The following is a 26,516-nucleotide window of genomic DNA, read 5'->3' as shown; positions in this document are numbered from 1 at the left end:
GGGGAGAAAAAACTGCTTCCACTGTCAGACCTAAATCCCAAGATTTACAGACTGCCTCAATACCTCCGGAGGGTGAGCAGTGTAAGCTTGTGGATGCATCTGGACAATTGCCTGGTTTTACACCAGCATCTGTAGCCATCCCTCCTGCCCTGCCGAAAGAAACCACATCGGACGGCATGGACTTTGATCCTAAAGATTGGTGGGCAAGGCTAAAGGAGGAGGCGATTAAGACAGGCGACCTTGAGGCAGTGAGTTGGTCCTTTCCTGTCCTGGTACGGGATCGAGGACCAAATGAGTGGCAACCGTTCCATTGGGACTTAATCAAGGAGTTGCGAAAAACCGTTGTGACCTATGGACTTTCTGCCCCCTTTTCTCAGAGTCTGTTAGAAAATGTTTTTACAGGACAATTGCTTACTCCTTATGATATATGCCAATTAGCCACCATGATTTTAACGCCAACTCAGAAACTGTTATTTACACAACGGTGGCAGGATCTGTGTGCCCAGGAAGCACTTGCGAATTTAGAAAAGCAGCCGAATGATCCATTACATGGAGCAGGCTTACCCCAGCTGCTAGGGTGGCCGCCGTTAGACGATCCGCGATTACAGGCACGACTTGACCCCGCGATTTTGTGTTTGACTGCCCGATTAGCTTATCAAGCCATGATTAAAGTACCAGAGACAGGGAAAGCAGAAAAATCATTTACCCGTATTATACAACAAACGAACGAGCCTTACATGCAATTTATTGATCGCTTGAGAGACGCTCTCGATAAGCAGATTGATAATGCCGAGGCAAAGGAAGCTCTATTACTTAAGCTAGCGGTTGAAAACGCTAATGTAGACTGTAAACAAGTATTACAAACCCTACCACAAGGGCCGGTATCATACAGATGATCGAGGTCTGCAATAGCGTTGGCTCTATCTCGCACCAAACTGAAGCCCTTGCTGGGGCCTTTGCGGCAGCAGTGAATGTCCGACAACTAGCCCATGGAACACCCCAGTGTTTGTCATTAAAAAGAAAAATGGGAAGTGGTGTCTGCTACATGATCTGCGACGAATCAATGCAGTAATCGAAGACATGGGTTCACTGCAACCGGGTATGCCATCTCCCGCAATGATCCCCGCGAATTGGAATATTATTATCATCGATTTAAAGGATTGGGTTTTTTACCATACCCTTAGCAGCGGAAGATACATCTAGATTTGCCTTTTCAGTACCCATGGAGAACTGTGAGGAACCTATGCAAAGATATCATTGGACAGTACTGCCACAGGGAATGAAAAATTCACCCACCATTTGCCAGCAATATGTTGCCACTGCACTGACGCCTATTCGACAGCAGTACCCACAGTTAGTGTGCTCAAAACCATGTTGTTTTAAAACAAAAAGGGGGAACCATTGGAGACTCCCCGCAGACACGCTTAGCAAAAGCAATATATGTGTTGAATCATCTGTCCTTTACCCTCATACTGAGACACCGGCGATGCTCTGCCATCTTCACTCTTTAGGGGAGGTATCACAGCAAACATTACGAGATAAAAATGTACCTGTCACGGTGAAATCCCTACTAAATGGTAAATGGGAAGGTCCATTCACATTAATAACATGGGGGAGAGGGTATGCTTGTGTTTTGACAGATCACGGGCCCCGCTGGGTTCCAGCTCGGTGTGTACGGCCAGCGCTCACAAAGCTGCCGGTACCAGGCAAACAACAGACAACCGCAAAAGACCCTGAAGGGCCTGCCGAGACATCAGAAGACATTTTGAGTGACAGCGCAAACTGTTTTGATGGGAAATGACTCGCTTGGGACAGTAAGGAGTGGTGTATCAGGCCTCGCTAGGTCGCAGGTGTCAATATGTCTAGTCTGTAAGCGCTGCTGTGGATACATTACTGTACATTGTATATTTTGTAGAAAGTATTTGATTTATTTTAATGGTAATCAGCACATTTATCTGAATCGTACTTTAGCACCATTGTGTATTCGCTGTAAGAGAATCAATAGTATACGTGAGATCTATTCAATCCGCTATTTTTGTTGTTATACAGACCGGTATATAAAATGGAGAGGATAACGACCTTTTTAAGTTTGATTGGGTGTATACAAGCAATATGGGTGCCCCCACAACCAAAGACGAATGTGTGGGTCACGTTAGCGAATCTAACAGGACAAGATTTGATTTGCCTGTCTATTGTATCTCCAGGGAACCCTTTTTCAACATGTCTTGTCGGAGTCCTGGCGGATACCTGGCCCAACACTACCCAGTCCCAGCATTTGTGCTCCAGTTTCAACGCCTGTGTCGACAACTGGGACGGGTGGAGTGCTCATTTACCCCAATTACCACAGGAGCCGCAGGAACTTGAACTCCTGGGTTCAGTTAAAATGGACAGCTGTTTGTATTTTAATTATTCAGGGCGCAATCGAACGACGGCGCAAAATATCAACTCGTCTCTGTCCATATATAGAAATAATACAGCCTGGTGCAACTATACTAGCCCGAATATTTCCAAATCTAGCAACGCGCCTCTGGCGCTTCCCTCGGGGATCTTTTTTATCTGTGGCGATCGCGCATGGGGAGGAATACCATCTCATATAAAAGGAGGGCCTTGCAGTTTGGGGAGGCTCACTTTGCTAACACCAAATACATCAATAATTTTAATCACCGGCGCTCCAAGCGATCAACCCACGCCTTTAAGGCAGAGTGCAGGGATGATGTGGAATTTTGGAACAGTGAAAAGATAATTATGGCTTCTATAGCTGCGCCAGGGGTGGCAGCCTCACAGGCCTTAGCCACACTAAATAAGTTGGGATGTTGGCTAGCCAAGCAGACTAATGCTACTTCTCAAGCCTTGAGTAGTTTGCTTTTAGATGTTGATTCAGTAAGACATGCAACTTTGCAAAATCGTGCAGCAATTGGTTTTTTGCTTTTAGCACGGGAGCACGAGTGTAAAGACCTTGACGGTATGTGTTGTATGAATCTCTCCGATCACTCGGAATCTATTCACCGTAGCATTCAACAATTGAAAGAGGGAGTTAAAAAGCTACAAGTTGATGATGGATGGGGTTGGATAGAAAGTCTTTTTAGTAACTGGGGAATTAATAATTGGCTTAAAGGTTTGATAAAGATTGGGCTAATTTTATTGTGTGCTATTTGTGGCCTCCTTCTCATCACGCCGTGTTTGCTATCCTGTCTGCGAAGGGCCCTGCAGAGGATGGTAAACACTGCATTTTGGGTAGAAAAACAAAAAGGGGGAATTGTGGGAATTCGCAGGGAGTGTTGCGAGCAGCCTTGAACAATTAGACATAGCCTTGAAAGACATAGAATGAGGGAGTAAGTAAGTGATAAAGCAGGTGTGCAGAAAAGAAGCTGAAGACTGAAACAACTTGGAACACAGATAAGAGACCGAAGCCAGAAGACGTGTGTCTTGCTCGACAGCACCAATCAGAAGCTTAGCCGCGGCGCGTGAACAGAAAGTATTAACTAATCATGGAACAAGCCTGAGCGCGTGGACAGCTAATGAATCTATATAAGCACAAACTTGTAAACAATAAAGGTCTTTGGTTTTACCCGCACCAGAGTCCGTGAACCATCCCTACAAATTATTATTATTATATTATTATTATTAGTAGTTAGTAGTGTATTTTATTTTACTTTAGTTATTAAACTGTTCTTATCTCAGCCAATGAGTTTTACCTTTTTTTTTTTCCTCCTCCTCATCCCACTGGGAGGGGGAAGCAGCTGTGTGGTGCTTAGCTGCTGGCTGGGTTTAAACCATGACAAGCAGATATCCACCTGCAGCCCATGGAGGACCCCACGCCGGAGCAGGCGGATGCCTGAAGGAGGCTGTGACCCCGTGGGAAGCCCACGCTGGAGCAGGCTCCTGGCAGGACCTGTGGACCCATGGAGAGAGAGGAGCCCATGCTGGAGCAGGTTTGCTGGCAGGGCTTGTGATCCCATGGAAGGGACCCACGCTGGAGCAGTTCATGGAGGACTGCAGCCCGTGGAAAGAACTTGCGTTGGAGAAACTCATGGAGGGCTGACCCCCGTGGGAGGGACCCCACGCTGGAGCAGGGGAAGAGTGTGAGGAGTCCTCCCCCTGAGGAGGAAGGAGCAGCAGAAACAACATGTGATGAACTGACCCAAACCCCCATTCCCCGTCCCCCTGTGCCGCTCGGAGGGGGAGGAGGTAGAGAAAATCAGGAGTAAAGTTAAGTCTGGGAAGAAGGGAGGGATGGAGGGAAGGTGTTTTTAAGATTTGGTTTTATTTCTCATTACCCTTCTCTGTTTTGATTGGTAATAAATTAAATTAATTTCCCCAAGTCGAGTCTGTTTTGCCCGTGATGGTAATTGGTGAGTGATCTCCCTGCCCTTATCTCGACCCACGAGCCTTTTCATTTTATTTTCTCTCCCCTGTCCAGCTGAGGAGGGGGAGTGATAGAGCGGCTTTGGTGGGCACCTGGCGGCCAGCCAGGGTCAACCCACCACAAGCCATGTGAGCACAACTACGTCCTTGCAATGAACCAGTACTGCAGCTTCACTGGTCACCAGGAGCCAGTCACCTTGTGCCAAACAGGTAGGGGAAATGCTACCACCTCCAGCATCTCCCACCCTGCTCCTGAACCAGCCTGAACAGCTTGTCTCCCAATACCTGCCATGCTCCCATCCTCCAAGGCTGCCCAGCAGGCAACAGGGCTGCTCCTTGCCTCTTGACCTGGCCCTGGGCAATGGGGCTCTCAGCAGCTCCACACTCGTCGCAGGAGGCTGTGTCAGCCTTGCTCCATCTCCTGCCTCTTGCCAGGCTATTAGTAATACTCCCCAGCCACAGTGCAGCGTCCCTGAAGTGCTTGTGGTTCTGCCAGATGTGAGCCAGGAGCAGAGACGCCAAGAAGCTGGTCTGGCTGCAGTGGTGGGCCGAGCAGGACCACATCAGAGCGCTGCCCAGGACTGGCCTTGGCTGAGCTGGTGGGAGCAGCCCTGTGACCCATGCCGCCAGCTGTGGGAGAGCAGGGCAGGGAACAGGGCTGAGAGTGCACAGTGGGTCTTGGACTATGGCTTTGGGGAAGAGCCTTCACCTGTGGTTCATCGTGCCCTTTGATCTGCACGGCTTGACGTTGATGCACGGAGGAACTCAGAAGCAGCACAGCAATGTGGAGGGAAAGGCCGGTAAGGACATGCGTAGCTCAGCACAGTGCCTGCCAGAGACCCTACAGAACAAACCCACATGCACAGTCCACCCCAGAGACCCTACATTAACAAACCAACATCCTCAGCCTTGCCCTGGCTTCCTTACCCATCCCAGAGCCGGCAAAAGGAAAACCTTCTGGAGGAAAGCAATGCATCAGGCTGGAGAACCGTTCCCCTGTGAGCTCTGAGCTTCTGTTCTGGAAGGGTGCATCCTACCCTGGCCACAGAAGCATGGGTGAGAGAGATGCTCCCAGCCCTTCTGCTCTCCTGCCCCCAAGTAGAGACTGTGGAGCCCTGCTTATTTTCCCAGATGCCTGAGCAAGAGGTAGGTGCTGCAAGGGCTCCCCACCCTTGAGCCAGCAGTCACTCAGGCTACATCTCTCTGAGTAACTCCTGGGCCTGAGCATGGCCCTGTAATTGTCCACACTACTCGGTTGGTTCCCTGACACAGTTTTGGCCTGTGCCAAATAGGACAGGTTCAAGGGAGGTCACAGGCCAGGGCCATTCCCAGGAGGAAACATGGACATGGCCACCTCCAGGCAGAGAGGAGAGTTGAGCCAAGTGCCTGGCCTCCTGCAGCTGCTGCCTTCCCCTTTGGCTTCCCCTGTCTGTGCTGGGGCACAGAGGAGCAGGGTGATGATGCCGGGCTCTGGATGTCCATGGGAGCCTTTTGCCTGGGGGTCACAGATGCCAAGGCCACATGGGGACTGTCATGCTCTGTCCAGGTGTCAGAGGGGCCGGAAAATGGAGCATCAGCTCTCTGTGCACCAGCAAGATTGGGAGCTCCCTGTGACTGGGGGCACTTCCCAGCCCCTTCCCTTGTCCCTGTGCCCTGGCCAGACCCTGGACAGGCAGGGCAGGCTGAGGCAGCACAGGCTGGAGCATAGCCCAGCATGGGGAGGGAAGGCAGCTGTGCTGTGTTCAGCATGAAAGTCGCTGTCATGCCGCTGCTTGCAGCCGATTCAATCACAGCTCTTTATTGCTTCTCCTGGCTGTTGAAAATCTCATTAGGTTTAGCGAGCTCTGTGAGCAGCACTGCCAGCCTTTCTCATCTCCTGCCTTCTCCCATGAGTCAAGGCACTCTGTCCTCCAAGGAAGTGCATCAGCACCTTCCATGGGGCCTGGGCCGAAAAACCTTCCTGCACCCTGGCGTATGTGAATGGGTCTGGCACAGACAAGGTGTGCCAGGGTCTGCCATGAAGACACATGGTGTAAGGGCAAGGAAAGGAGGTGTGTTGTTGTTCTACGTGGGGACATCTCTACAACACAACAGGACAATGGAGCAGGGCTGTCCACACGCAGCAGCGTTGTACCCCACGGTGGGTAAAAAATCAGAAAAGAGAGTGAGTTCTACTCAGCTACATTAGTGGCAAATATGTGAGGCTGATGCTCTCAGGCCGCAGCAGCAGAAGCAAATGCTACTTGAGCCAGGGCAAGTGGTGGCAGTGTTGCCTTAACCTGGGTCTCTGCAGGCTCCAGCAAAAGGTAGAGCTGAGATGAATGGGACAGGGCTTTGATCCTGCTGTGCCCCGCACGCTGGAGCCCTGTTCCCAGGCAGCACCTGCATGCCACCACAACACATTAATAACTTTGATTACCGTGGCCTAATTTCTGTCCACCTGTGTCACGGGTGGCTGGTCACCCCACCCTGCTGAGTCCTTGTTCTGCAGTGGCTCATTGCGCCAGCACTGGACAAACTGGTCTCCTGGGGTAATTACAGCCGGAGAGACCTGGTGCTGCAGGCTGTGGGTGAGCCAAGTGTGTCACTACCAGTCCAGCACTTGGGATGTAAGTCGCACCATGATGCATGGCAAGTCCTTTCTCATGGGACATTCAGGAGCATCCGTGTGGATGCCCTGTAGCCTGGACTCTCACAAAGAAGGACCATCACAGGCACCATCTCGCTGAGCTCCCCGGAGGGAGGCTGATATCCTCCTCCCAATGTCAGCCAGAGACTTGACTTCCCCCATGGCCAGGGGCGAAGCAGCATCCACCCTCCCTCCCCACTGCCTCCCGCCTGGGAACCTGCCTCCCCAGCCTGCTTGTCTCATGGCCCTGGGCTCCGCAAGATTTCAGCTGGCCAAGGGGGAATGGGCCAGGCTAAGTGAGGGTTCCCCACGGGAGGTTGTTGTATGAGATAGGACCTTCCCTTTGCCCCCAAGTCAGCTGTGGCACTGCTGTAGACCTGCTCAGGATCTTCCCCTTGGCTTGATCCTGGGCTGGAAATGCACGTGACTTTATGCATGTATTTATACAACAAAGGGCAGCTGTTCCCTGGGCTCTGGGCACCGTGCCATCCCCACCACTCACACTGACTTACCAGGATGCAGTGCCCTTCTCCCTCCTTCTCCTCCACCTGCCCAGCCTTTGTGGGGAACAGGGTCACGCCACAACAAGCCTTGGTCAGAGGCTGAAGGCTGGGGGAAGCCAGCAGGCTCTCGGGGGTTCTGCAGGGCCACACACTGAGGAAAGGGGTGAGCAGGGACCCAGCCCAGACCTTGGCTTTCTGGTGCCCCATGTGTGGGGGAAGCTGCTTTGGGGAGGCACAGCACTCTGCTGATGGCAACCCCATGGCCAGGACACGGACAGACATCCTGGGACAGGTCAGGCAGGAGCTGTGCCAGCTCAGGGTCCTGCTGGCAGCAAGGTGAAGTGACCACCTCCTCCAAGGCATTGTTGGTGCAGCGCCAGGCAGGACGATGGGGCTGTGCAGCACCCAGAAGACCAGCTTACACCACCAGCTGTGCCACCTTCCCCCCTCTGCCAGGTCACTGGCTCCAGTTCACTGGGGAAACAGCTGCTTGGCTTTTTCTTCCCTATTCATCTGGTTCCTTCTGGGCTCAGGATATTTTGGGCACTTCTCTGTTCCCAGCTACCCTGGGTGGCATAGGTGGTTCCTCAGGATTTGCTTTCCTCTGGAAGCTGTACAGGCTGAGAACTGAAAAGGGGAAATGCCAAGCCCTTTATTTAAGACCTGTGTATGGAAGGAGACACTCATGACTCCACCAAACACATGTACTCCATCAGCTGCCTATGAAAGAGAGCTGTGACTTGTGGGGCCAGCATATGGGGTTGGATGGAGCATTTGAACAGGAGCAATGTAGGATTGTGCAATGAAGGAGCTGCAGGGCGAAGGATTTGTTTAGGAGATAGAGAGCTGCTCCACTCAGGCAGCAAGAGAGACCACAGGCACAATATGCCGCCCTTGTCAGAGGGCAGACAGGGTGATGTGGGTATGAAACATGGGGCAGAAAGAGCAGGTCAGAAGTATTGGTCTTGGTGCAGAGAGCCTTCCCTGAAAGCGGCACCTTCAGGCAGCAGGGTTTGGGGGAAGCTAGTCTGGCCTGAGATGTTGCTCCAGATCTTACAATTCCACCTCCTGGGCTTAGCCAGGTTCCCTGTCCAAGAACCAGGGTGGGGCGTGCTGAAGATGGCCCTGGGGATGGGAGCAGGAATGGCTGGACCAGATGTGGAACTGCTTGGAGGTCAGAGCTGGAAACCCCATTTCTGAGCACATCTTCCTCAAACCAAAATGCAACATCCCACGTCCCTCCAGCCTTACTCCACCCTGCTCCCAGCTGTGAACTGCTTATGTCCAATTTTGTGTGCTAAAAATATCTTTCTTGGCAATCAGCAAGTGCACAGCCAGATGGGAGAGGGTTGCAGTCTGAGAGCGAAGGGGAGTGAGGGTGTATTTGGGGAGGTGTGGGCTGCAGCACAAGGTCAGACAGGCCTGGGCAGGCTGGGTAGGGGGCCGTGGGCTGGCTGGCACTGCAGAGGGACATGCGTCAAGGTGGCAGTGCGAGGGCAGAGAGTCTTGCTTGGCTTGGGTCCATGCTTCTGGGGAGAGGGACATGGCAGGGGGGCATGCACAGATGGACTCAGAAAGGTGGGGAGATGCTCACTGTGTAGAGCAAACAGCAGGTCCTGCTCCCTCCCCTGGAAAGAGGTTGCTGTAGCAGTCAGAGCAGAGAGGAAGGAGGGATGGTTATCCAACCCCAGGGCCTGCCACAGCTCTGCCCAGCACCCAGGAGTGCCCTCCTGGGACCCCTGCACCCTGCCGGGGTCTTCCCCATCACACCTCCACTCTCAGCCCACCTGTCCTGGGGGAGGCCAGGCCACGGGTAGAGCTTGCGGCTCCATAAGCTACCTTGGGAGCAGAGATGGCAGCCTTGGGTGGCCAGTGCCATAAGAGGGAGTCCCTGCCCCAGCTGCTGCCACCAACTGGGTGACAGCAAAGATGCCCTAATGCCACCCCTCTCCCAGGCTGGCACAGCTCCCTGCAGACCTCCCAGATGTTTTGCTGGGCCCAAGGCAGACTGTGATAACCCATCATGACCAAGCTGTCACCCTGGAGGGATCCCTCTGCATCCCAGCACTATTGGGGCTCCCCTTACCCTCCTTCTGCCCATAGGTCTGGGGTTCTCCCCCCAGCTCTGGGGAGATGTGCTGTAGGGGACTGGGATGTCTGGGTTTTATCATCACCTTGGGGAAGGGGCTGGGGGGTTCCTAAGTTCAGGGTGGCACGGTGCACTGGCATTTGTCCCCCTGATGGCGCTGCAAGATCCCTGCATGGAAGAAGGTGCAGGGCTGGTGGGGTTAGGAAGGTTGCTGGAGGGGTGAGGAAGACCCACAGCAGGGCTCAGGGCTGGGCTCTGGCTGGGATCCAGTGGGCATTTTCCAGCTCTCCCTGCCAGAAGAGCCTCTGGGCTCCAGCAGCGCAGGCTGCAGCCCTGACTGAGGCAGACACTGCGTCTTGGAGATGAAGCAGCAACATGTGGGGAGCCAGCCCCCCAGATCACACAGGGTCACATGCCAGTGCTGTGCAGGGAGCAGACCCCTGCCTGGCCATCCCAGGGCTGGGGCTGACCGGGTTACCCTCCCCAGGCCTGATCTTGACCCCCCCACCTGTGGGATGACATCCCAACCTGGCCTCAGCCCACCCCATCCCTATGGCCATGTCTGATGATCTATAGGTATGCCCCACACCGGGGTCCCTCAAAGACAAATATGGGATAGGGATGGGGATAAGCCCCAAATATATTTCTGTTATTTGTGAGGTCTGACACAGGAATAGACTTTACTGTAGGGGAACGTGGTAGATATGTTAGCAGTGCTTTCCGCAAAGCCTGATCCTCAAAAGCCACAGCTACTTCTCCTTTCCTTGTGGTTTTGTGGATGGTTTTGAGCCCTCAATGTTCTTCCCTATCAGAAGTAAAACTGATTGTAAATTGCAGGTAGTTTGGGTTTTTCTCTCTTCGGTCCAAAGGTCTGAGTCCTGTTAGTTCATTGATGATTGAACTGGACCTTCAGGAAACAGCCCATCAATCACGTTTATGATGATTAAATCAACTGCCTTGAGGCCTCAGCCCTATTGAGAGGAAGGTATGTGGCTTGCTGGCTTTATTATGGGCAAAAATGTACACATTCACTGTATGCTATAGCAGGAAATCTGTATTAGAAAGCATCTAAGATGTGTTGAGATGACTCTATGAGACTTAGTCCTGCTGCAAGGGCTAGAGCAGTGTACGCAGAGTATGCACAGCCCACACGTGATGTGCTCTTAGAAGCCCAGTGAGCGGTCTCATGGAGCTAGAGCTCATCACCTCCCATAGATCATGCCATGTCGAGTTTGGATTCATGAGTCCTTGCACCTTTGCTGGCTGCACAGAGACAAAAAAAAGCCTGGTTCCCAAAGCCCAGGAAACCGCCAAGGAAACAGGGAGGACATGACTTAGTGCTGCTGCTCCTCTTGCTGCAAGTTTGCTAGAAGGCTTTACCCCATTAATCTCACAACAGCTGTATGGAGGACAGCTGGACTTGATGTACTGATGTTCCTGAATGGATCTTAGGAGAGACCTAGCTTCCAGAAACCCCTCAGTGTTGCTGCTCTACTGGGGTAATGCAGATGATAGATACACCAGGCACTGTCCTGCAGTGCTGAGCATGGTGGTTCCTGGGAAGGGATCTGCCATGGAGCTCTGGGCCAACCAGTCCCAGTCAGGTGGTGAAGAGCATCCTGGGTGACAACACCCGTTCCCAAAATGCTGATTGTGTTGGACCGTAGAGCAATCATGCTCCTCTGTCCAGGGAAGCAGAGAGAGAGAGAGGATGTATAAACCACAGAGTTGAAAGAAGGGCTGCCCAGGAGAGCTGCAACAGCACAGGGAGCCAGGACTCATGGAAGCTTGAGGCCATGCAACAGTGTGTGAGCTGGAAAGGGGCTCAGAGAAGAGCTTGGTGGTGGTGTCTTCAGGGACAGGAGACTGGAGGAGTGTGAGGCAATGGCAGTGCTTTAACTTGTATTGCTCTGCCATGCAAAAGGGCATCTGACAGAGTTTTAAGAATAGGAGGTGAAATACTTGTTTCCTGAATCTGTACTATGGTAATGAGAAGTGGAAGCATGGTGGAACACACAGTTCACAGCCCAAAGGGTGTCCAGCCCCAAGACGCTCCTCCACAGCATCTCTTAGCGTTTGTGTTCCCCACAGGATTTACTCTAGGCACTGTTTGAAATTCAAGTCCCACTAACATAAAACCTTTTGGTTTGAGGGTGGCCTTATTTTACCTAGCACCCGCTACGGTCTTAGTTAAGGCTCCTTGTCAGCTGCTACTAAATCACTGCGTAATATCAAACAAGGCTGATGAGAAAGGGGACAGGGCCAGTCTGGATCACAGACCCTGCCTCTGCAGGGAAAACACCCCCTAGAAGCTTCTCCACCTGCCACCTTCATCTCCTCAGCCTCACAGGGAGGGGAGGAAGGCACTGCCAGATGGCACGTGGCCCACATGCGCTGGCAGGTGTCAGGGATACTGCAGGTCCAGTTCAGTTTGATGCTAATGCTGGAAATCTCCAAGGTCCTGGGAACAACCTGGAGGACCTCTGTGAAGGAAACATTGCAAGAGGGTCACTTCCTTCCCGTCCCCTCCCAGCCTTGCAGCAGACCTCCATCATCCCCAGTGTTCCCTCACTAGCCTGTCCCCAGCACAGTGGTGACGAGGCCAACCTGCCTTCTCCCAGACAACACTCAGGCACTGCCTGCACCCTCCTCTGGCCCTGGACCATTCCCAGGGGTACTCTGGGTGCTCCAGTGACTGTGGGAGAGTAAGAGCAAGTACTTGTGGCCACTCTGCAGCCACCACCCTGGGGCTAGCAACTGATCTGGTGACTGGTCCCTTTCATACCAACAACTTAGCCAACAAACCCAGCAGCCAGAGCAGGGTCCTGCCCTCCTGCTCCTGGACTCTAGTGCTCTTCTCCAGAAAGACCCATCCAACTGGTCTGGGCACGCTGCCTGGGGCCCTACACACAGTGACAAGAGGACTTGTCCCCCTTGGCGCTGTGCAGGGTGCCCCAGCTGCCAACAGTGCAGAAACAAACCTGGGATGCATCAGCAGCAGTTTTCTCTGAAGTGAATGCCCATGCCATGCCCTGACCACCCCAAGCACAGGGCACTAACGATGCAGGTCGCATCCAGCACTGCTCTCCCTGCCTGGGGAGAACAGACTGAGCACTGGGAGAGTGGCTGGTTTGCTCACTTACCCACACAGGTCATGTTCCCCTCCATAGAGTGCCAGTGGCCTGTGCCATTCCTCACAAGCCAGCTGCTCCAAAGAATTGGGGAGCCTTGCCTTGGGTTCAGTTTCACACAGGTGATCTCTGTAGCAGAAGACCAGTACCTTCAGGGCACCTCAACGTCACCACTTCATTTGGGTTGTAGGATAGCTGGTCTGGGTCAAAGATAAACCTGGGGTCCCACTGGGGCTTCTGGCATTTCCCTGCACCAACAAGATGGGAAGGTGTTAGCAGGGCAGAGGGTGGCCTCGCAGGGCATGCCAGGGGATGGAGTGGAGGATTCCCTTCCCTGGCACAGCAGGGCGAGGGATGGAAGTCCAGGACACCATACAGAGCAGCCGTCCCGCACCACGTTCCCAGCAAGGGGATGAGGGCAAGAAGGGCCTCACGCTGCTTCCCCCAGGCCTCCCAGGAAAGGCCAGGAGGAGCCGGAGCTCCAGGGACTCAGGGCACCTGGGATGCAATGCTCAAAGCTTGCACAGGGATGGAAAGCTCAATATTTGGCGCTGGGGCCTCCTAGCTCCCTCGGTTGAGCCTGGCAACGTGCAACATTAAGGACTGGCACGGGCTACAAGGGGACTAGGCAGGACACCCTGAAAGCTTGGGCCATGCATGGAGCTGCCCCCGCGGGCCCTGCTCAATGATCCACAGGAGAAGCATCCCTTTCCCATCCCACCCACGTCCCCACGCTCCCCGTGCTCACAGCTGCCTGCAGGGAACCAGCCCCAAGCCCTCTCACTGTGGCCCAGCCTGAGGAGTCACGGGGCACTCGGTGAGTCGGGCAGTGCCAGAGGACAGCACATTCCTGACTTTCAGCATGTCGTACTGGGCTTCCCACACCAACACAAGCTGGCCCTGGCCTCCCTCACAGAGGACTGCAACACCCTGAGGCCTCCTGAGAAGGCAACAAACCCTGAGCCCAAAAGCTGACTGCTCCAGTGATGGCATGCAGCAGGGACCAGGAGGGGAGACCAGCACATGGGGAGGAGGTCAGACTTTTGCCCTGCCTGCATGGGCTGAGAAGACACAGGGAGCAGACCTCTGTGATCCCCCAGACCCTGAGGCAATACTTTTGGCGACCTCTACCACACATGCCTGTCTGACCTCCAGCACTGTAGCACCCACTCCCCTCGACACATGCTCCTGCCAGAAGACCTCAGGCAGCCCCATGTCACCCACGCACCTCCACCAGGAACCTCCCACCCACCCATGAATTGCAGGCTGGAGCCCTGCACACTGGGCACTCTGCCCTAGCCTGGCATGGGCAGCTCTGGCCACCGCCCCTGTGCTGATTTTGGCTGGGGTAGAGTTAATTTTCTTCATAGTAGCTAGCATGGGGCTAGGTTTTGGATTTGTGCTGGAAACAGTGTTGATAACGCAGGGGTGTTTTAGTTATTGCTGAGCTGTGCTTCCACAGAGTCAAGGCCTTTGCTGCTCCTCACCCCACCCCACCAGCGAGGAGGCTGGGGGTGGGCAAGACGTTGGGAGGGGACACAGCCGGGACAGCTGACCCCAACTGCCCAAAGGGATGTTCTATACCATGTGACGTCATGTTTAGCAATAAAACTAGGGGAAGGTTGGCCTGGGCCGCTGCTCGGGACTGGCTGGGCATTGATCGGTTGGTGGTGAGCAAATGTTTTCATTTGCATCCCTTGTCTTTCTAGGGTTTTATTTCTCTCTCTTTGTTATTTTCCTTTTCATTACAATTTTTTTATTATTATTATATTTTATTACAATTATTAAACTGTCTTTATCTCAACCCACGAGTTTTCTCACTTTTACCCTGTCGTGGTTTAATCCCAGCCAGCAACTAAGCACCACGCGGCCGCTTCCCCCTCCCCCCTCCCCCTCCCAGTGGGATGGGGAGGAGGAAAAAACAAAAAAGGTAAAACTCGTGGGTTGAGATAAGAACAGTTTAATAACTAAAGTAAAATAAAATACACTACTAACTAAGAATAATAATAATTGTAATGAAAAGGAATACAACAAAAAAAAAACCCCAACACCCAAGAAAAGACAAGTGATGCACAATGCAATTGCTCACCACCTGCTGACCGATGCCAGAGCAGCGATCCACCCCTCCCGGCCAACTCCCCCCAGTTTATATACTGGGCATGGCGTTCCATGGCATGGAATAGCCCTTTGGCTAGTTGGGGTCAGCTGCCCTGGCCATGCTCCCTCCCAGCTTCTTGCACACCTGCTTGCTGGCAGAGCATGGGAAACTGGAAAGTCCTTGGCTGAAGATAAGCGCTCCTTAGCAACAACTAAACCATCAGCGTGTTATCAACATCGTTCTCACCCTAAATCCAAAACCCAGCACTGTACCAGGTACTAAGAAGAGAGTTAACTCTGTCCCAGCCGAAACCAGGACATACCCTTCCAATTCTCTTCCCCCCATCCTGCTGAGGGGGGGCAGTGAGCGAGCGGCTGTGTGGTGCTTAGTTGTCGGCTGGGGTTAAACCACAACAGTCCTTTTTGGCACCCAACATGGGGCTTGAAGGGTTTGAGATAATAACAGATTTGACCAGAGCGTATTAGAAGGGATTTATATCTGTTAACAGTTGCAGGTCACGATATTGATTCATCTGTTCTTGATATTAGTTCATCTGATCTGCGCCATGCTCTTTTTTTTTGCTGTACATGTTAAAGATTGGTGTTGGTTTTTGCAGTTTGCTGTGCTCTGTAGTGATTAGTGATGTTTTGCCTAGGAGATTTGTTATTAAAACACTGACCTTGAGCTTAATCTGATATTTGAGCTCTGTACTGAAGCCATTACTGTACTGCAGGTGCCATCTCATGGAGACAATTAACAATTATACTTCTTCCTCTGAGAGGTTTTTTGTGGAGGAAATACAGAATGGCACCTTCACCACCACCTTCTGTGATGTTTTCTCCCTTGTTACAATAACTTTTCAGTATCTTGAACATCCTTGGGTAGTTAAAATACTTCTATTGGTATTTCTTAGGAATATTGCTTCGGTTTTGCCTGAGGTTAACAAGGAATTTAGGAATATGATCCAGGCTCCGTGAGAGTATGGTCATGGGTGGCACGACATGTGGGAGAATATGGGCAGGTACCTAGAGAACTTCTCACCTCCAATGGTTTGGAACTTCACTCCCAAACAACTACAGGACCCTGATGAAGTGATAGAATGTTTGAAAAAAAGATGTCATGGCTATTCCAAAGAGGCACAACTTACCACATTGTGCTGGGCCCTGGCCAGCATCTACCAAACACTGCTCGATATTATGCAGCACCCTCAAGGAGAAGAGAGGGAAAACATACCAACAGACACTATGGCTAAACCAGACACTATATCAGTCACCCCATAACTAAAAAGAAACAATGGAAGCGGAAGTCAACTCATTTAGTAAGGGATGAAGAAACTTCTCCTAAGAGGGAGCAGGAGAAAGAATCAGAAGAGGCAGCCTGTTCTGCAGCAGAGCAGTCACAAGAACAGGAGGAGGAAGAGACTGAAATCATAAATGAGACAGAAACCACCCGATCCCTATCCCTAAGTGAGCTGCGAGATATGCAAAAAGATTTTAGCTGTCAACCAGGTGAGCTAATTCTCAGCTGGTTATTCCAATGCTGGAATATTGGGGCCAGTAGTCAGGAATTAGAGGGTAAGGAAGCCCGGCAGCTAGGATCCCTTGCTAAGGATAAGGCCATTGACAAAGGGATTGGAAAAAGGGCAGGAGTCCTCAGTCTTTGGCGGTGACTCCTGTCAAGTGTGAAGGACAGGTATCCCTTCAAGGAAGAACTTGCAAATTCCCGAAGCAAATGGACCACCACTGAGGGAGGTATCCAGTATCTGAGGGAATTAGCCATGTTGGAGGTGATCTATAACAACCTGGATGACAACCAGGCATCCAAAGACCCGGATGAAATCCGGTGCATGTGGTCCATGTGGCAAAAGTTTGTACGAAATGCACTGACGTCATACACTCATACCCTGGCGATAATGAGCTGGACAGACACGGAGGCACCAACTATAGATGGACTGGCCAGAAAACTCTGAGAATACAAAGATAATCTCGCTTCCTCCATGTGGGCCTGCATCTCAGCTGTGGACACACTGACCCAAAAAATTTCCAAGCAAGCCTGTCGTGGTTTAACCCCAGCCAGCAACTAAGCACCACGTGGCCGCTTCCCCCTCCCCCCTCCCCACTCCCAGTGGGATGGGGAGGAGGAAAGGAAAAAAAGTAAAACTCGTGGGTTGAGATAAGAACAGTTTAATAACTAAAGTAAAATATAATACTAACAATAGTAATAATGAAATATAATACTAATAATAATAGTAATGAAAAGGAATACAACAAAAAAAGGAGGGGGGGGAAGGAAAAAACCCAGTGATGCACAATGCAATTGCTCACCATCCGCTGACTGATCCCCGAGCAGCGATCCGCCCCTCCCGGCCAACTCCCCCCAGTTTATATACTGGGCATGAGGTTCCATGGTATGGAATAGCCCTTTGGCTAGTTGGGGTCAGCTGCCCTGGCCATGCTCCCTCCCAGCTTCTTGCACACCTGCTTGCTGGCAGAGCATGGGAAACTGGAAAGTCCTTGGCTGAAGATAAGCGCTCCTTAGCAACAACTGAAACATCGGAGTGTTATCAACATCATTCTCACCCTAAATCCAAAACCCAGCACTGTACCAGCTACTAAGAAGAGAGTTAACTCTGTCCCAGCCGAAACCAGGACAATATCCACCCCTTATTCTATACCATTTACGTCATGCCAGATCCCACACTTTCCGATACATTTCCAATTAATCACCACCACTTTTCCTGTCTTCTAATATATACACACAGATATCATTCCCCGCGGTCTATGGGCCATCTCTATCCAATGTCTGTTGAGTTCATTCAGTCCATGACTTTGGGCTCCATCTGTCATAACAGTCTGTCTGGGCAGGAGGGATGGTGCAAAGTCCGCTCAGTCGGCAGAGCAGGATCGGGCTTCGGTGTGGTGCGGCGGGCGGGTGACATTGGGCGCAGCAGGAGGATGGTGTGTGGTGTTGGATTGTTGCATGCTGCAGTCAGTCCTGGTTCCATCACTACTGCGCTTCGCTCGGTTTTATCAAAGTTCATCCTTCATTAATTTGGGTGATTCTTCCTGTAATACCATTGATATAGCAACTATAGCAGTGACGACACACGGTGGCAGGGTTATTTAGCAATCAACATCATACCATTTAATCTATTGGCTGTTCTCACCTAAAACCAAATCCCCTTGAGGCACACATCGGACTTCCCCATCCTTCCGCATCACCCACCAAGTGCACCCAGGCCCTTGAGCAAAAGCGATCCCACGAATGGGTTTGCCTTTGCCTGAGGCAGGAGTGACCCAGACTGTTTTCCCTAGCATATTTTTCATGTGCGCCACAGGGACGTTATCCCCTTCTACAGCCCGTAAAAGTTCTGATTGGGCGGGGCCAGCCCGATTGGCAGATCCTCTAGTGTTGACTAACCAGGGGGCCTTTGCTAGATGTGTGTCCCAATGTCTGAAGGTCCCAGCCCCCATTGCTCTCAATGTAGTCTTTAACAACCCATTGTATCGCTCGATTTTCCCGGAGGCATGACAGGGGATGTGATATACCCACTCAGTGCCGTGCTCTTTGGCCCAGGTGTCTATGAGGTGGTTTCGGAAATGAGTCCCCTTGTCTGACTCGATCCTTTCTGGGGTGCCATGTCGCCATAAGACTTGCTTCTCAAGGCCCAGGATAGCGTTCCGGGCGGTGGCATGGGGCACGGGATATGTTCCCAGCCAGCCGGTGGTTGCTTGTCATATAGGACTCCATACAGCCGCCTTCCACCTCCGATGCTTTCCCACAATGCGACAGGACCCATCAGTGAACAGGGCATATTGCCTCTCACTTTCTGGCAGTTTATTATACAGTGGGGCCTCTTCAGCACGCGTCACCTCCTCCTCTGGCGATATTCCAACATCTTTGCCTTCTGGCCAGTCCGTGATCACTTCCAAAATTCCCGGGCGCCTGGGGTTTCCTGGTCGAGTTCGTTGTGTGATCAGTGCAACCCACTTACTCCAGGTGGCATCAGTTGCATGATGTGTAGAAGGGAACCTTCCCTTTGAACACCCAGCCCAGCACCGGCAGTCGGGGTGCTAACAGGAGCTGTGCTTCAGTACCAACCGCTTCCGAGGCAGCTCGAACTCCTTCATATGCTGCCAGTATCTCCTTTTCAGTTGGAGTATAGCGGGCCTCAGATCCCCGATATCCCCGACTCCAAAACCCTAGGGGTCGGCCTCGGGTCTCCCCGGGTGCTTTCTGCCAGAGACTCCAGGTAGGGCCATTCTCCCCGGCTGCGGTGTAGAGCACATTTTTCTCATCTGGTCCTGCCCGGACCGGCCCAAGGGCTACTGCATGAACTGTCTCCCGTTTAATCTGTTCAAAGGCTTGTTGTTGCTCAGGGCCCCATTTGAAATCGTTCCTCTTCCGGGTCACTTGATAGAGAGGGCTTACAATCAGACTGTAATTTGGAATGTGCATTCTCCAAAAACCCACAACCCCTAAGAAAGCTTGCGTTTCCTGTTTACTAGTCGGTGGAGACGTAGCTGCTATTTTGTTGATCACATCCATTGGGATGTGACGACGTCCATCTTGCCATTTCATTCCTAAAAACTGGATCTCCTGTGCGGGTCCCTTCACCTTACTCTGTTTTATGGCAAAACCGGCTTTCAGAAGGATTTGGATTATTTTCTCCCCTTTCTCAAAAACGTCTTCTGCTGTGTTGCCCCACACGATGATGTCATCAATGTACTGCAGGTGTTCCGGAGCTTCACCCTGTTCCAGTGCAGTCTGGATCAGTCCATGGCAAATGGTGGGGCTGTGTTTCCACCCCTGGGGCGGTCGATTCCAGGTGTACTGGACGCCCCTCCAAGCGAAAGCAAACTGCGGCCGGCACTCTGCTGCCAAAGGGATTGAGAAAAATGCATTAGCGATATCAGTTGTGGCGTACCACTTGGCTGCCTTTGACTCCAGTTCGTATTGAAGTTCCAGCATGCCTGGCACGGCCGCACTCAGCGGCGGCGTGACTTCATTCAGGCCACGATAGCCTACTGTTAGTCTCCGCTCTCCGTTAGACTTTCGCACTGGCCAAATGGGCTGTTAAAGGGTGAGCGAGTCCTGCTGATCACCCCTTGGCTCTCCAGTCGACGAATCAGCGTATGGATGGGAATCAGGGAGTCTCGGCTGGTGCGATATTGCCGCCGGTGCACCGCTGTGGTAGCGATTGGCACCCGTTGTTCTTCGACCCTCAGCAACCCCACAACCGAAGGGTCCTCCGAGAGACCGGGCAAGGTGGACAACTGTTCAATTCCCTCCGTCTCCAAGGCAGCCATACCAAAGGCCCGCCGGTACCCCGTTGGGTCCTTGAAATACCCTCTCCGGAGATAACCTATGCCAAGGATGCATGGGGCCTCTGGGCCAGTCACAATGGGGTGTTTCTGCCACTCATTCCCAGTTAGGCTCACTTCAGCCTCCAATACAGTGAGCTGTTGGGATCCCCCTGTCACCCCAGAAATACAGATGGGTTCTGCCCCTTTATAGCTTGATGGCATTAGAGTACACTGTGCCCCGGTGTCCACTAGAGCCTTGTACTCCTGTGGGTCTGATGTGCCAGGCCATCGGATCCACACAGTCCAGTAAACCCGGTTGTCCCCTTCCTCCGCCTGGCTGGAGGCAGGGCCCCTCTAGTCCTGGTCAGAGTGTTCGTTACTCACTTCTTGTAAAAATGACTTAGAGGTCCCTTCAAGAGGGTCAGAAGCTCTTCTACTCTGTCTGGGGAACTGCCCGCTGGAAACTGGAGTGGCATCTTTCCTGGAAGAATCCCCTTTTGTGGGTGTTTTTCCTTTCAGTTCACATACCCGTGCATCTAGGGTCAACGTAGGTTTTCCATCCCACTTCCTCATGTCCTCTCCGTGGTCACGCAGGTAAAACCACAGGGTACCCCGTGGTGTGTACCTTCTCTCTCTTCTCTCTTGCCAGAAGAATACCTTCTCCTAATAGCTGAGGTATTGGTCCGTACAGGTGGGCGGCCAAACTTATCCTCAAATCGCTGGAACTCTTGGGCCATTTCTCGGCTAGCGTGTCTGGCAGTTTCTCCACAGCCGCGACGAGGGAGGAAGTGAGACTTTCTTCGTATTGCTGAAGTCGGCGAGCCAATTCATCTACTGTTGGTCCCTCCTCGTCTTTCCAGTCCACTACTGCCAATGCACTGGCATACGATGATGGCGCACTTCGTACAAACTTCCACCACATGGGTCGTGTGCATTGGACTTCGTCTGGATCTGTGGGTAACTGCCCATTGTCTGGGTCATAATAAACCATCTCCCGCACGGCTAATTCCCTCAGGTACTGGATACCTTTCTCCATGGAGGTCCACTTGCCTGGTTGACATATAACGTCTTCCTTGAAGGGTACCTTTCCCTCACGCCTGACAGAAGTCGCCTCCAGAGGCTGAGGGCTTGTGTCCCTTTTCCAATCGCCTTGTCAATGCCCCCTTCCCTAGAAAGGGATCCCAGCTGCTTGGCTTCCCTACCCTCTAATTCCAAGCTACTTGCCCCATTGTCCCAGCAGCGGAGCAGCCAGGTGATAATGTGCTCGCCTGGATGACGGCTGAAGTCCTTTTCGCATATCTCGCAGCTCACTCGGGGATAGGGATCGAGTGATTATCTCCGGTTCTGCCTCTTCCTCCTGTTCTCGTGATGGCCCTGGTTCACCTTCATCCTTCGCTAAGCGAACTGATTTTTTTGTATATTTCCTCTTCTGTATAGGGGCGATTGATATTGGCACCGGTTGATTCTCTAGTTCAGCTGCATCATCCATCGCCAAGGTTTGAGTTGCCACAGTGCCTGTTGCTGGGGTTTGAATAGCCACAGTGCTTGTCATAGGGATTAGAGTAGCTGCAGTAGCTGTCGCCAGAGTTTGAGTAGCCGTAGTGCCTGTCGCCAGAGTTGGAGTAGCTGCAGTCGTGGGAGCTGATCTCTGGGTGGTATTTTGAAATAGTTGTTTAACCCTAAACAAGACCTGAACCACATTCAGGATCAGGCTGATTCCTAGCAATAGGACCATGCTGAGTTCAACATCCCAAGGAGATTCATAATTTACAAACTCCTCCAATGCTATTGCAATTAACCTGGCGGAGAAAGGGAAGATGTGGGAAGATGTCTCCCCAATAGGTTGGCTCCCCGAGGAGAAAAGGTAGAAAGTGCAGTTATTAATATTCTCTAGGAGATAGCACCTGAAGTACGGAGATCTCTCCTCCACAGATTGGCTCCCAGAGGAGAAAAGGTAAAAGGTACAATTATTAATAGTCTCCCATAGGCAGCTCCCAAAGTGCAGAGGTGACAACAATGCCGAGTACAAACACCCGATTAGTTTCACGGCTTGCACTTCTATCATATCATAAACCAGTGTTACAAACAACAACAACGTGATAACTCTAGCCCGGTTCCCGCAGATGATAAACAGCACAACAGGGAGCATATACTGCAAGTAGGGCATTACATAACGCAACTTCAAGAACCACACCACCAACCTTGAGAGCAAAAGAACCCACATTGTAACCAGTGACTATCAAACCAATACAATGAATACTTATAACAAGTTTGTTTTAACACACTCTGATCAGATCCGTCATTATCTCAACCCTTCGTGCCCCACATTGGGCGCCAAAAGGGCTGTCGTGGTTTAACCCCAGTCAGCAGCTCAGCACCACGCAGCCGTTTCCCCCTCCCCCTCCCAGTGGGGTGAGGAGGAGGAGAGGAAAAAAAAGAGTAAAACTCGTGGGTTGAGATAAGAACAGTTTAATAACTAAAGTAAAATATAATACTAACAATAGTAATAATGAAATATAATAATAATAGTAATGAAAAGGAATACAACAAAAAAGGGGGGGGAGGAAGGGAAAAAAAAAAAACAGTGATGCACAATGCAATTGCTCACCACCCGCTGACCGATGCCCAGTTAGTTCCCGAGCCGCGATCCGCCCCGCCCGGCCAACTCCCCCCTGTTTATATACTGGGCATGAGGTTCCATGGTATGGAATAGCCCTTTGGCTAGTTGGGGTCAGCTGCCCCGGCCATGCTCCCTCCCAGCTTCTTGCACACCTGCTTGCTGGCAGAGCATGGGAAACTGGAAAGTCCTTGGCTTAAGATAAGCGCTCCTTAGCAACAACTAAACCATCAGCGTGTTATCAACATCATTCTCACACTAAATCCAAAACCCAGCACTGTACCAGCTACTAAGAAGAGAGTTAACTCTGTCCCAGCCGAAACCAGGACAGGGGTTTAAGGTCTGTCAAGGCTTTTGGCTGTCACAGTGAAGTGTGTGATCTGAGGGTGTTGGGAGGGATCCAGCTGCAGGGGAAGAAGTTTCCTATCTGGACAACACATGCGATCTCAAAGGATGGGGGTGGTGGCCACTGTCCTTTGTGGTGAAGGGCCAGGGTGCAGGGTTGAGATGATGGCATGAAAACCTGCTACCAGATAAGGGAAGTTTGGTGATGCCCCTGTTCCAGTTTAAGGGAGTGCAGCCCCATGAGCGCTGGCTGCCAGGAAGCGGGCAGTTGTAGAGATGCATGTAGCTGAAGAGAGGTGTTTCATCCTATTTTAGTGGAGGTCAACTCCTACCCCAATGCCCCCTCACAGACTCGGTTTGCACTGGGTGAGTAAGTCTGGGTGACACATCTACCAGAGCAGGACAAGGCAGATTCATTTTAGGTGAAGTGTACAGAAAAGGCTGGGTGCATGGAGTGGGGTGCGAGCTTTGTGGCCAGTGTTGTGAATGTAGATGTGGAGGTCTGAGGGCAGGCTGTCAGTGCTGGAAGCTGCCTCATGGGGCCAAGTTGGGAGGGTGTGCAATGGCAGCAGAGGCCCACTGGGCTTGGTGCACTCCCACAGCCCCTGTCTTTGGGGGAGAGAGTGCAGGATAAAGCAGCATCCACTGGGCTCCTGGATCCCTCTGGCTGGGATCCCTCTGCAGTGAGTGGGTGGGCTGGAGGGCCTGCAGGAAACCCTCAGGCACTGCACCTGAGGGTGCAAGGAGGGTTAATGCACCTGGGGTCTGTAATGGGGTCTTAATGCACCTGAGGTCCCCTCATCCTGGGAGGTGCTCATCTCTGCCACCCCTCTGATGTGAGGGGATCAGCACCCTTCTGGACAGGGCCTCCTCACCCCTGAGGACACTGCCAGAGCCCAGCGATCCTCAGGGCTCTCCCTCATGTCCTTTGCACACAGGAAGATGTAAAGCTCCCTCCAGCTGGGACCCCAAGCTGCGGTTTACCCCAAACCAGAGCAGCTATGCCTTGAAAGATTTGGTGCAGCTGAGCTGTGCTGGGGAGTATCTGCCATCGGTCCCCCAGATCAGATGCATTTCCAGCAGGACCCAGACCTTGTGGAACGGATAAGCACAGCCCTACATCACCCTGACACCAGGGTCCTGAGCTGGCACCAGACAGGATGACAGGCCAGGAATGGGAGACCTGGATGCCTTTGCTTTCCCCCCTGTCCTGGCAGTGCCAGAGCACCTTCTGTCTCAGCACCTTGCTGCGGGCAGCTGCAGGGCATCTATGCTCCTGGGGAGGGGTTCAAAGGCAGAACCCTTCCCAGCCAGCGTCTTCTGCCTCCTCATAGATAGCTGCAGCTGTGAAACTGGGAGGAGGCATAGCTGGAGGGGTTCAGCTTGAGGCTTTGGCACTTTGCCCTGCTTGAGAGTCTCACATTTCCCTGGGAAGCTTCTCTGGGTCTTGAGTGAGCTCCAGTGGGGGAGGCTGGCACTGCTGCACCGCTCACCTGAGCATGAGGAGGGCCAAGAGAATGGGGTCACAAGCACCCCATGGGTGGGTGGAACCCAGGGGAGGCTTCGGAGTCCTGGAGATAGGGTTGATAAGCCCTGTGCCCCCTGTCGTGGTTTAACCCCAGCCAGCAACTAAGCACCACGCAGCCACTCACTCACTCCCCCCACCCAGTGGGATGGGGGAGAGAATCGAAGAAAAAAAAACCTCGTGGGTTGAGATAAAGACAGTTTAATAGGACAGAAAGGAAGGAAAACAATGATAATGATAATAATAAAATGACAATAATAATACTCAAAGAATTAGAGTATACAAAACAAGTGATGCACAATGCAATTGCTCACCACCCGCTGACCGATGCCCAGTTAGTTCCTGAGCAGCGATCTGCCCCTCCCAGCCAACTCTCCCCAGTTTATATACTGGGCAGGATGCCATATGGTATGGAACAGCCCTTTGGCCAGTTTGGGTCAGCTGTCCTGGCGGTGTCCCCTCCCAGCTTCTTGTGCCCCTCCAGCCTTCTTGCTGGCTGGGCAGGAGAAGCTGAGAAATCCTTGACTTAGGATAAACACTACTTAGCAACAACTGAAAACATCAGGGTGTTATCAACATTCTTTTCCTACTAAATCCAAAACACAGCACTATACCAGCTACTAGGAAGAAAATTAACTCTGTCCTAGCCGAAACCAGGACACCCCCGAACAGTGCCTGGGCACACGGCCAAAGTGGTGGGAGTAGAGGGACCCCTGTGTGTGTTGGAGTGAGTGGTCAGAGCCATGGGGAAGAGAAAGCACTACAGTTTTGGGAGCAGAGGCAGACGTGGGGCTGAGCCCCAAGGCTCTGGCCAACACTGGGCTGCCAGGTGGGGTGGGAGGGATGAGCTGCGGCCAGGTTTTTCTTTTGAATCAGGGGTCTGTGGGAGAGCAGAAAGCTGGCCCTTGTCGGTCTTGGCTGCCTCTTCCTGGCTGGAGTTCGCAGTGGGCGAACGGGTCAGGGTGACCTGTTGCCAGAGCTGTACGAGACCAGCTCATTTGAATCATAGAATCATAGAATCATTTAGGTTGGAAAAGACCCTTAAGATCATCGAGTCCAACCGTTAACCTAACACTGCCAAGTCCACCACTAAACCATGTCCCTAAGCACCACGTCTACATGTCTTTTAAATACCTCCAGGGATGGTGACTCAACCACTTCCCTGGGCAGCCTGTTCCAGTGCTTGACAACCCTTTTGGTGAAGAAATTTTTCCTAATATCCAATCTAAACCTCCCCTGGCGCAACTTGAGGCCGTTTCCTCTTGTCCTATCACTTGGTACTTGGGCAAAGAGACCGACCCCCACCTCGCCACAACCTCCTTTCAGGTAGTTGTGGAGAGTGATAAGGTCTCCCCTCAGCCTCCTTTTCTCCAGGCTAAACAACCCCAGCTCCCTCAGCCGCTCCTCATAAGACTTGTTCTCTAGACCCTTCACCAGCTTCGTTGCTCTTCTTTGGACACACTCCAGCACCTCTATGTCTTTCTTGTAGTGAGGGGCCCAAAACTGCACACAGTATTCGAGGTGCGGCCTCACCAGTGCCGAGTACAGGGGGACGATCACTGCCCGAGTCCTGCTGGCCACACTGTTTCTGACACAAGCCAGGATGCTCTTGGCCTTCTTGGTAAGTGTGGAAGAGGTTGGGTGTGCTGAGTGGGATACAAGCTGTGTGGCTTATGTCAGCGGAGGTGGGCAGCCCAGCAGGCTCTATGGAAGCCCAGATCTCAGGCAGCTTCATCCAAAATGAGCCCTGAGAGGGGGAAGCCTGCAAGGCTGCAGAGATGGATGGGACTCTGTGTGGGGATGCTGCTTCCTCTTGTCCACTGTTCATCCAGCCACAAGCCTCTTCTGCAAGCTAAATAAGCCATATTCTCTCAGCCTCTCCTTGTATCCCTATCCTGTTAGGATAGA

The 26,516-nt window shown here is 52.2% G+C and overlaps 1 pseudogene; it reads left to right on the top strand.

Annotated features, from left to right (window-relative positions):
- The first annotated feature begins 5,050 nt into the window (after positions 1 to 5,050).
- Positions 5,051 to 26,516, top strand: part of LOC127028990 (uncharacterized) — a 38,550-nt pseudogene continuing 17,084 nt past the window's right edge.

This window comes from Gymnogyps californianus, unplaced genomic scaffold (genome assembly GCF_018139145.2).
Source record: "Gymnogyps californianus isolate 813 unplaced genomic scaffold, ASM1813914v2 HiC_scaffold_54, whole genome shotgun sequence".
Lineage (NCBI taxonomy): Eukaryota > Metazoa > Chordata > Aves > Accipitriformes > Cathartidae > Gymnogyps > Gymnogyps californianus.
The sequence above is the reverse complement of the archived record's forward strand: the minus strand, read 5'-3'. Positions and strand labels throughout refer to the sequence as shown.